The sequence below is a fragment of the Cebus imitator genome, unplaced genomic scaffold (genome assembly GCF_001604975.1).
Source record: "Cebus imitator isolate Cc_AM_T3 unplaced genomic scaffold, Cebus_imitator-1.0 Scaffold773, whole genome shotgun sequence".
NCBI lineage: Eukaryota > Metazoa > Chordata > Mammalia > Primates > Cebidae > Cebus > Cebus imitator.
The window spans coordinates 244,565-255,465 of record NW_016108088.1 but is presented as its reverse complement, the minus strand read 5'-3'; positions in this window follow the sequence as shown (position 1 = coordinate 255,465).

The following is a 10,901-nucleotide window of genomic DNA, read 5'->3' as shown; positions in this document are numbered from 1 at the left end:
GGGAGGGTCGGAGAGTCTGAGGGGAGGGTCCGAGGGTCTGAGGAGAGGGTCCGAGGGTCTGAGGAGAGGTTCGGAGGGTCTGAGGAGAGGGTCGGAGGGTGTGAGGGGAGGATCTGAGGGTCTGACGGGAGGGTCCAAAGGTCTGAGGGGAGGATCTGAGGGTCTGAGGAGAGGGTCTGAGGGGAGGGTGTGAGGAGAGGGTGTGAGGGGAGGGTGTGAGGAGAGGGTCTGAGGAGAGAGTCTGAGGGTCTGAGGGGAGGGTCTGAGGAGAGAGTCTGAGGGTCTGAGGGGAGGGTCTGAGGAGAGAGTCTGAGGGTCTGAGGAAAGGGTTTGAGGGTCTGATAGGAGGGTCTGTGTGTATGAAGGGAGGATTTGAGGACAGAGTCTGAGGGACTGAGGGACTCTGCAGGTCTGAAGGGAGCATCTGAAGGGAGGGGAGGCTCTGTGGATCTATGGGAAGTGTCTGGATTAGGGAGGGTCTGCATGTCTGATGAGAGGGTGTGAAGGTAGGGGATGGTCTATGGATACGTGGGACAGTTCTGTGGTGTGGGGAGGTTATGGGTCTTCCTGGAGGGTCTATGAGTTTGTGGGAAGGGTCTCAGGACTGTCATGGTTCTGTGGATCTGTGGGAGGGGTCTGTGGGAAGTGTCTCAGTCTGTGGAAAGGGTCTGTGGGTCTGAGGGGAGGGGCTGAGGGGAGCACTTTTGGGTCTGGTTGCAGACGATCTGAGGGGTGGGTCTCTCAGGCTCTGAGTTAACCACAGACATAGTAAGTACTGTGGAGGAGGTGTTAGGAGCTACAAGAATGCCACAGAGAGAGACCTGGCAATGTTGTTGTCAGAAAAATTGATCCAATGAAGTGTTATGGATTTAAGATCTCAGGGATGAGTGGAGAGAGCCAGCTGGGGACTTGTGGACCACAGGGAATTGGCGAGAGGTCTTTAAGTCTGAATGGAGGACTCTGAAATTTACCTTCAGAGTGAGTGGTAGCTGAGGAAGAGTTTGGGGCAAGTGGATGGATCTTTGTTGTTGTTGTTTTAACTTTTTGTTTTGAATGAATTTGCGACTTACTAAAAAGTTGCAGAAATAGTGCCCAGAGTTCCCACATAATCCTCCCTGGCTACCCTCATATCCATGTCTGGCATGACCGGGACACAGATATTAAACCCAGCACCCAGTGTGATGCCATGGCCTGTACCTGTAATCCCACCATTTGGGGAGGCCAAGGCGGGAGGGTGGCTTGAGCCCAGGAGTTCAAGACCAGCCTGGGCAACGCAATGAGGTCTCATCTTTACAAAAAATAAAATCAAATTACCTGGGTGCGGTGGTGTGTGCCTGTGGTCCCAGCTACTTGAATGGGGAGGATTGCTAGAGCCCAGAAGTTGGAGTCTGTAGTGAGTCATGATTGTGCCACTGCACTCCAACCTGGGTGACAGAGCCAGACTCTATGTCAGCCCTAACCATCCTCGTTCTGGGTTCTGGGCATGGATTTTGCTGTCTCATGTTCTCAGGACTGGATGAGGTCCAGCCCATCTGGCAAGCATCCTATGGAGGTGAGGCTGTTTTTCAGTGGTTCCTGAGCTGATGCTTCCAGCTACAGGACAAAGGGGTGTCTGCTGAGTCTTCTGGTCAAGTTGCCTTCCTCTGTAGTGGGTAATCGTCCTGGAGACACTCGGAGACCAAATCCTGATTCTCCTGGAACTTCTCTGATTTTGGCATCCATGGGGGTCTTGGCAGCAATCAGTTCCGTGAGTTTGCCTCATGGTGATTTTCTGTTTCCCCCTTTCCTCGGGCATTTGTCCGTTCAGGTTTTCCTGCAGGGAAGAGCAGTTGGTCCCTCTTCCCTGTTTGCCTGTTGACAAGGTCAGTGACGAGAGCAACGTGAACTCACATGCATTTATTTTATTCTGTAGTTTTCAATCAGCAAGGCCATTGTGCATTTTGTTGCTCACACCACTTGTGGTGGGCCCCTATGTCATCTCAGGGAATGATGTTGACAGATTTACAGTTTAAAGCCCCTGCTTGCAGTGTGGTAGTGGGATGTAACTGGGCAGGGATGGATGCAGTGAGATAAGGCCCAGATTTGTTCCCATGGTAACAGTGTCATCTCAGTGACTAATGAGGAGCTCAGAGCTTCCTCAGTGTTCCAAATCCTTCTTCACTGACCTTCTCCTAGGTGGAATGCGGGTCTAAAAAGCCTAATGTGGTACATGTTTTGGTCCCACCAATGTTCTAGAAACAAAACCTACTTTCCTTGAGACTTGCTTTCTTGTATTTGCTTAAGGACAGTGCACACCTCTCGACATGACAATCCCAGAAGCAGGTCACTGGACAACTCATTAATTTCAAGCAGCGCTGACTTGGATTTCAAAGTGGAAACTTGGTCCACCTGCGGGCTTTCAAGAGTGAGGCGAGAGGTGCCGCCTCCTAACCGCTTTTTAACAGGATTCTCTTTCAGTGCCACAAGCAAAGTGAGCCACTGGGGGGCAGCAGAGCCCTTGGAAGGGAGGTGCATGTGCCAGCCAGAGCCTACTTTTCAGAGTGGGACCACCCACAGGCATGTGGAGCATCTATGCTTTGTGGAAGCTGGCACCAGGACTGCTGGGAGGGGAAGAGGCTCAGCTCCCACACCCGGGGAACTTTTGCCACACCGGAGCCCTCTCCAGCTTCACTGGCAGTGTTTCTGGGGTTACTTGTCTTGGGGTCTGCTCAGGCAGAGAAACAGAGCAGCCCTGCCACCCCCCATGCAAACATACAAGGAGAGTAGAACTGCACTATATGAATCCTACATAGCACCACACTGGGGTCCTGGATGTTCCCCCAATCCACCTTGTTTTGAATGCAGAACGAAGTCCAAAGCTTTTCTTCTAACAGTTCCAGGCAGGTTGGCATATCGAATTCATCAAAACCCAGTCTGCCTGTCCTCAGGTCCCCTCTGCACCACAAAGCATAGGCAGTATGATCACCCCTTGCCAGAGGCCTTCACAGCTGGGCCTTCACCTGTGACCTGGATTCTACATATTGCTTTACCTGCATGAAACTTGGGGACAGAATTGGCCAATAAGAGATGCAGCCACACGGGAGTGGCCTGGGCCTCCCAAAAAGCCTTTAAACATTGTGGGGACTGTGGAGAAGTTCCTGGGGCCCAGTGCCGGTGTTCCTAATTCTTGGGCACCTCTCCTGCTGCATCATCCTTGGCAGTGACATCCAACGGCTCTCAGCCCAGATGGGGAGACCATTGGTCTTTATCCCTGAGTAAATCTCAGTCTGCCTCCACCTGCTAGTGGGGATTCTGTGGTCTGCAACTGGGCTTCTGAAACTGAGGGCAGGATAGGAGGGAAGTGGAGTGGGCACTACATGGGTGCTTAACACTCCTTCCTGGTTGTGTGGCCGTGAACCAGCGACAGCCTGAGCAGAGGGAGCCATTATGAAGCTTGTCGCTGTAGTGCTCCTGGGCCCGAGGCTTGAAGCTCCAGATATGGAGCCCTTCCAGGGACAAACTCTTCTCTGCTGCTCTGTGGACAGGGGCCCTGTCCATGTAGAAGGCTCTCACCGCCATTCACATGCCTTGACCCTTCACTCCCCTCATGAGACATAGAGCAGCCCTTCTGAGAATAAAGAGCAGTGAACATCTCTGGAGACACTGAAATCCCCTCTGGAGTGAGAAACAGACTCCTGAAAGCAGGTTTTCAGGATGTGAACCCTGGCCCAGAGCCTCACCCATGGATGTGCCTATGTAGTTCTCAGGGTACCTTTGACCTCTTATTCTATAACGTCTGTCGAATCTTCACATTTCAATTAAAATGTTGAGGGAAGATGGCAGTGACTAACACCAACTCAAAGCCGTCCATCAATACAGTGAAGAAAACAGTCTCTGAAGTCAGTTCAGTGTGTGAAAGGGTTCTACACACTGCCCTATTACAGGGCTTTCTCTGTTAATGTCACTTTCCCGTTGAGCAGCCTTGAGTAAACAACTGGACCCCCATGGCCACCGTTGCCTCACTTGCAAATCTTCATGCTAGCCAGCCCCAGCGTCCAGGACCAACTTGCAGGGCCATATCTTGGTGAGTAGCAGGGTCTCAGCTGAATTCAGCTGGGAAGGAAGTGACCTTCAGCTTCAGCGGCAGGGCTCACTTTCTATGCACCACCCACCCATAGGCCCATGAGACCCATCTGTCCTTGGGCTATCTCCCTATGCCCAGGATGTGGCAGCAGTGGCTAGCGTCCTGAACCTCTGGCCTCTGTGAGGCTACCACGTCCTGGCTGCTGGGCTCTCCTTTCGCCCTCCCGTCCCAACTCTGAAGTCGGAGAAGCTTCGTCCAGCCCCTCCTAGCTTTTGCCTACATTGCATGCCTGCCTCCCCTTTCGCCCTCTCAGCAGAGTCTTCAAATACTCCTGTTGCTTAGGCTTTTGTAAAACAAACACCAGGAACACAGGGAACTAGTTTTGTCCTGGGGCTGGGGCTGCCAAGAACGCACCCTGAGATGCTGGGGGAGGAAATGCCCATCTCAAAACCTGCACAACCCCGTCCAGACCTGCATGTGCTCAGGGGGTGCAAGCAGATACTGACACCTGAAGCAAGCATGGGCTTAGAGAGAAAGAACCCCAGAAATGTGCTGTTTTTCCACAGGGTGCAGGTGACGCCTGTTTGGACACGTCAGCTTGTGGACACATTGGCTCATAGGTACGTCTCACCCCAGACCACTGAAGCAGTGGAGAACTTCAGTGATACAATCACCTCCATTTAACAATCTTCAACTTTGAAATAGTGATGCCCTTTTTTTGTAATCCTTCACGTAGACAACAGCTACATGTATCCTTTTTCAAGTCTTTCCTCACATCCCCTCGTACCTCCCTTTGCCCCTAGTTCTTGGGTCTATTTCTCTGGGCCACAGTTCATCTTACTCATAGATCATGAAATAATCTAGTTAGATTGTGAAAGGAAAGATTCCAGTTACACTCCTACAGAGAGAGAGCCACGGCCTCGTCCCCTCCCTGGAGAGCACCCCCAGCCCTGGGTTCTCAGGACTTCATATTGCAGCCCTCTGGTCACTGACCAGGCCAAGTGGCCTCAGTTTGCTACCCCTGCCATTTGGCCACCTTTCCTCAGTGACATTACACCTGGTGGCTTCAGACTTTCCTGACTGCCTAAATGAGAAGCTACTTTATGCATCATCAGCACACACAAACGCGCATGAGTGGGAAGCAGAAGTAAAATGGAACCAAAGGCTTCATGAGACGGTGCACCCTCACCGTCTGTTCTGTTCTACTTCCCTTTCTAATGGCAGTCACAATCCTCCAAATTGAATTTGCTCTCCACTGATAGGTTGCTGTTTGAGAAACAAGTCTCTAAACCATCCTTCGAGGGATCACAACACAGCAACCACTCCCAGATCTGTTCCTTGGGCCCCTCTTCTGAGTGCTATTGTTCTCACTGCCTGGATTCACTCATTCAGCCAATCAGCAAATATATAACAAGGAACAACTGTGCAGATCCATGCTCCTCATGACAGGGTCCCAGGCCAGCTGCAACAGCAATACCTGAATATTTGTTGGAAATGCACATTCTCAGGCCCACCCCAGACCTCTGGTGTTGTCCAGCAACTGCATTTTGAAAAGCCCTCTCATGATTCTTATGTCCTCTCAAGCCCAAGAGCCACTGTGCTAGATGACATGGGCTGTGCCAAGTAGTGCCAGGTCCTAAATGTATTGACACCATGGGAACAACACGTGGCCTAAGGGATCTCTTGAATGCTCTGTCACTGTTTCAGAACACTATGGGACTAAGAAGTGGGTGAGGGCCTGCTCTCCCTGAGGCTGCGTGCTTTCAGGTTGTTCTTTATGCCAAGTTGTGGGAGCCTCCCGCTAAACTGGGGTTCCAGTATCAGAAAGGGTGGCAACCCTGCCCTATGGGGAAATGCAGGGGCCAGATATGACATTTACCATGCGCCTTCTATGAGATGCATCTGATGGACAGCCTAATGCCTGGTTGTCCTTTGTGTGCCTTGGGTGCCTCACATGGGAAACTTGCCTGCAGTGGCAGATGCCCTGAGGCTCATGTCTGATCCTTGTCCAGGATACACCAGCCTGACCATCGCCCTGGGGCTGGGAGCCCACTGTTGTGTCTGCCCCCCAAACCCCCACCCGGGGAACCAGGGAAACTCAGCCTGGGCAACCCCTAGTTCTTCTAGTGGAAGGTGCAAATTCAACTCGGCCCCCACACATACACAGCTGCACACACACCTACACATACACACCCCCATACGTGTGCATTGGCATACAAACACCCACAAAGACGGACAGATCCTGGGTAGGGAGGGGCCCATGAGTCAGGAGGGCCATCTTCCATCCCAGGGTCCCACGAGGCAGAAGTGAAGAGTTAAGCAGAGAGAGAACTAGTAACTAGTACTATAAATATACAGTGGAACAGGGTGTGGTCACTTTAAGTTTGCCGGCAAATGCCTGAATAGGGCTCTGCTTCTAATACCTGGCAGAAGCCTGGGCCCTGTCATTCCCTTACACAAATTTTACTGCTGGACTGGGAATAATGCCTCAAAAAGCTGTTGGAGAACCTTTCATGAGACTTGTTCTTGAGCTTTCTGGTCCTGTAGTAAATCTGATGAAAGCTGTGAATGCTCTTCAGATAAATGCAAATGTGTACATGGTTGTGCACACGCACACCTACACACATCTACATACTCACCCCACACACAAGGGACACTACCCCTGCACACATACCTACATGCCTGCACACACACCTACACACACTCACACCTACACACACCTGTGCACACACACCTACACACCCCTGCACACAGCCCCACACACACTCCACACATGAGGGACATTACACCTGCACACACAACTACATACCTACACACACCTATGCACACACATCCACACATGCACATCTGCGCACACCTATGCATGTCCACCTACACATACACCCCTACACATACCTGCACACAGGTCCCACACACCTGTGCACACACGTCCACCTGTGCACACACACCTGTACACATCTGCACACACACGCCTGTGCACACATCCACCCATGCACACCTGCAAGCACATCTACACACCTGTACACACACATCTGCACACACATTCCACATACTTGTGCAGACATGCCCACATCTGCACACACCCACCTGTGTGCACACGTCCACCCATGTACACATGCACACACCTGTACACACACCTACACTCCTGTGAACACTTTTGCACGTACCTGTGCACACACCTACACATACCTGCACACACACACACCTGATGGGTGGAGGACCAGTGGTTTGTTTCCTAGAGAGCTCCCTCCCTCAAACTGCTCCAAGCTGATGAGCTGCTCTGCAGCCGTGGGCAGCTCTTGTCCCAGAACTGTCCTTGGAATCCCCTCAGGGTGGTGCTCTGTGTGCTGGACCCAACCCATCTTTCTTAGCTTTGAAACAACATTTTCTTTTTTCTTCTTCTTTTTTTACTTCCTGTTGATTTGCATGAAACAACATTTTGTACAGCAGTTTCCAGAGGAGGAGCTTGCAACTCTGAAGACTTTTTTATTATGCTCTTCTTAGCTCATTCTCCAGGTATCTGATCCTAGGTGGAAATTACTTTCCTTGGAAATCTCAACAGCTTCACTCTACTGCTTTTGTGTTGTTGAGAAGCCCAAGGCCTTTTTATCTCTGTCCCTTGCCTGAGGGCTGATTTTGTTTGTATCTTTCTAAAAGCGTTTGAGAACTTTCTGGTTTTTCAGAGTGTTCTGAAATTTTATGATGATGTGGTTTGTAAGGGACTTTTTTCATTGATTGTATGGGTATCTGTGGCCCATATGACTGAGAAAAAGAAATGGAAATGGCAGGGAAGTTGTAAGAAAATTAGAGGATCAAACCAGGCTGTCCATCATCCAGCCAAAAGAAGGTCCAGAAAAAGAACCAAAGACACCAGGGACAGAGCTGTCCAGAAGCAACCTGGGAAAGTCTCCAGGCCCAGGTGCATTGGCCAAGCCCCTAAGTTCCACTGTCTCTTCCATCTCTCCCACATGTTTTTATTTATCTTTTTTTTTTTCATATCAAAGAAATTTTTTTCTTATTTCTTTTTCATGATGTTGTGTTCTTACTTTATGGATGTACTATCTTTTCATACATCCTTCACAGTGTATTAATGATAAGTTTTTATTTTATTTTATTGTTCTTTTTTCTTGGAGACAGACTTGCTTTGTCACCCAGGCTGGAGTACAGTGGCTCGATCTTGCTCACTGCAGCCTCTGCCTCGCAGGTTCAAGTGATTCTCGTTCCTTAGCCTCCCGAGTAGCTGGGACTACAGTTCCATGCCACCATACCCGGCTACACATCTGGCTAATTTTTTGTTGTTGTTGCATTTTTAGTAGAGACAGGGTTTCACCGTGTGGCCCAGGCTGGTCTCAAACTCCTGAGCTCAGGCAATCTGCCTACCTCAGCCTCCCAATGTGCTAGGCGTGAGCCACTGCGCCCAGCCTAATGATAGGTTTTTAAAACGTTTTCCTGACATCTTTTTCTGCTTCCTGAATTCTCTGTTTTCATTCTTCTGCTTTGGTCTTTACTGTAGGAAAAGACCCATAAGAAAGCCCCTAGGTGGAGGCTGTTCATATACGTGTGTGTGTGTGTGTGTGTGTGTGTGTGTATTTTTTTTTTTTCTTCTTGAGACAGATCTCACTCTGCTGACCCGGTTGGAATGCAGTGGCACAATGATAGCTCACTGCAGCCTCGATTTTCCAGCCTCAAGCCATCCTCCCACCTCAGCCTCCTGAGTAGCTGGGACTACTTGCGCACCACCACACCCAGCTAAGTTTTGCATTTTCACAGAAACTAGGTCTCATCCTGTTGCCCAGGCTGGTCTCAAACTCCTGGGCTCAGGTGATCCACCCGCCTGAGCCTCCAAAAGCACTGGGATTGCAGGCATGAGCCTGGGAACAGCAAGGCTTGTTCATTCATATTGAAGAGTACGATGCTAAAATGCTCCCTAGAAGTTCTGTGAGAGGGGTGGGTTGGTCTCCTGGGGGTGTCACTCCCCAAAGCGAGCTGACGTCAGGTCTCTTGTCCTGGTTCACCTGGAATGTCTAGAGAAGAGTCCTGCAGCCACTTGCCTTGTAGAAGCTCATGAACTAAAGTTCTGGGAGGGAGCCACACCTCTCTGTCCCAACCCCCTGGATTATAGGTGAAAAGAAATTTTATTTATTTATTTATTTTTATTTTATTTTTTTTTTTTTGAGACGGAGTTTCGCTCTTGTTGCCCAGGCTGGAGTGCAATGGCGCGATCTCGGCTCACCGCAACCTCCGTCTCCTGGGTTCAGGCAATTCTCCTGCCTCAGCCTCCTGAGTAGCTGGGATTACAGGCACGCGCCACCATGCCCAGATAATTTTTTGTATTTTTAGTAGAGACGGTGTTTCACCATGTTGACCAGGATGGTCTCGATCTCTTGACCTCGTGATCCACCCGCCTCGGCCTCCCAAAGTGCTGGGATTACAGGCTTGAGCCACCGCGCCCGGCCAGAAATTTTAACTTCTAATAATCTGATGTACTGCCCAAATTCTTGATGATTTAGGAACCCCAATTAGTCTCCTTTCCTGTAAAGTCCTAGCTGTTCACAGTGTGTTTTCACACGCCCACTTTTGCATGCCCAGCTCATGCTCAGGGGTTCCTTTCTTCATGTGCCACTGATAAAAATCACAGGTGGCCCGATTTCATCACACATTTTCAAAGTGTTGACAATGACTCATCGATTGATTGGGAAGAGGGAACCCAAGCCCAGTGGCGTTGTTCTTTTTTATTTTACTTTGTTTTCTTTTCTACGGGAAGGTGTCTTTGTTCTTGCAAATGTCTAGGGAGTCTCCCAGCCCAGGGAAAGCTGAGTAGCAGTTGCAGATTTACCCTGCTGGACTCCAATGCATGAGGCGGCACAATGTTTATTCTCCTTAATTCAATTTTGGCTGTGAGTTCCCATTTACCTAGCCAGAAATTCAACCTCAGTCATATTTAGGGGCATCTCTCCTGCTCTCAGAATCAAACCAGAACATTCTGGAGAGAACCTCCAGTCTTCAAGCCCCTGTGGGGGCCTAGGTGGGGTGGGGCCAGGTGTCCATGCTGCACTGTAGAATCGGATATTGGGTCCCCCTCCATGTCCCGTGGGAACTTCTGCTTCAATTCCCTGGCAGTGGGTTAGGGTCCTCTCCCCAAGCCATCATAACACCCAGAGGACCCACCCCTCACTGAGAAGCCCTACCCTCGGCCGACTCCTCATCCTTTGGACACTCCATTTCTTTTGCTACTTAAACTGAAGCCAAAAAGATGCCCATCACCCTCCCCTGGGTGAGGGAAGGCAGAGGTCACACAACATCAATCCTGACCAGCTCGGTCAGGAGACCCCCACCCAGGCGGTGCTGAAGGTAATGAGAGGCAGATACCCAGATAGAACAGCAGAGTGGATCTATCCACAGGGGGCCGGCAGCCTATTGAGCTGAGAGGCTCAGGGGCTGACAGCATTCCAGGCTGAAGGCCCCGAGCAGATTCTGATCCGCGTATTTATTCTCTCTTAAACAGGTGATTCTTATTAATAAATAAGTGTTCTGTATTTACTCATAACTCAAAAATTACCAATTAGGCAGCTGTTAACCACCTACTACTAATTGCAAATTAAAAGGTATTCTTCACAAGGGAGCTACGGGGGCCAGGTAAACTTAAAGTTTCTCAACAGTAAACTTAATTTTTCTCAACACAACCCCTCACTGCTCTCGGGAGAAGCACCTCCTTCCTTCTGGAAGTGACTGAAAAATGAGGCCAGCCTCTCTGTCCAGTCCCCTGACAGTGGGTGCAGCTTTCCATAGCGAGCCTGAGAGTTTCCCAGTGACTTGATGAAGGGGGAGGAGCCCAGAG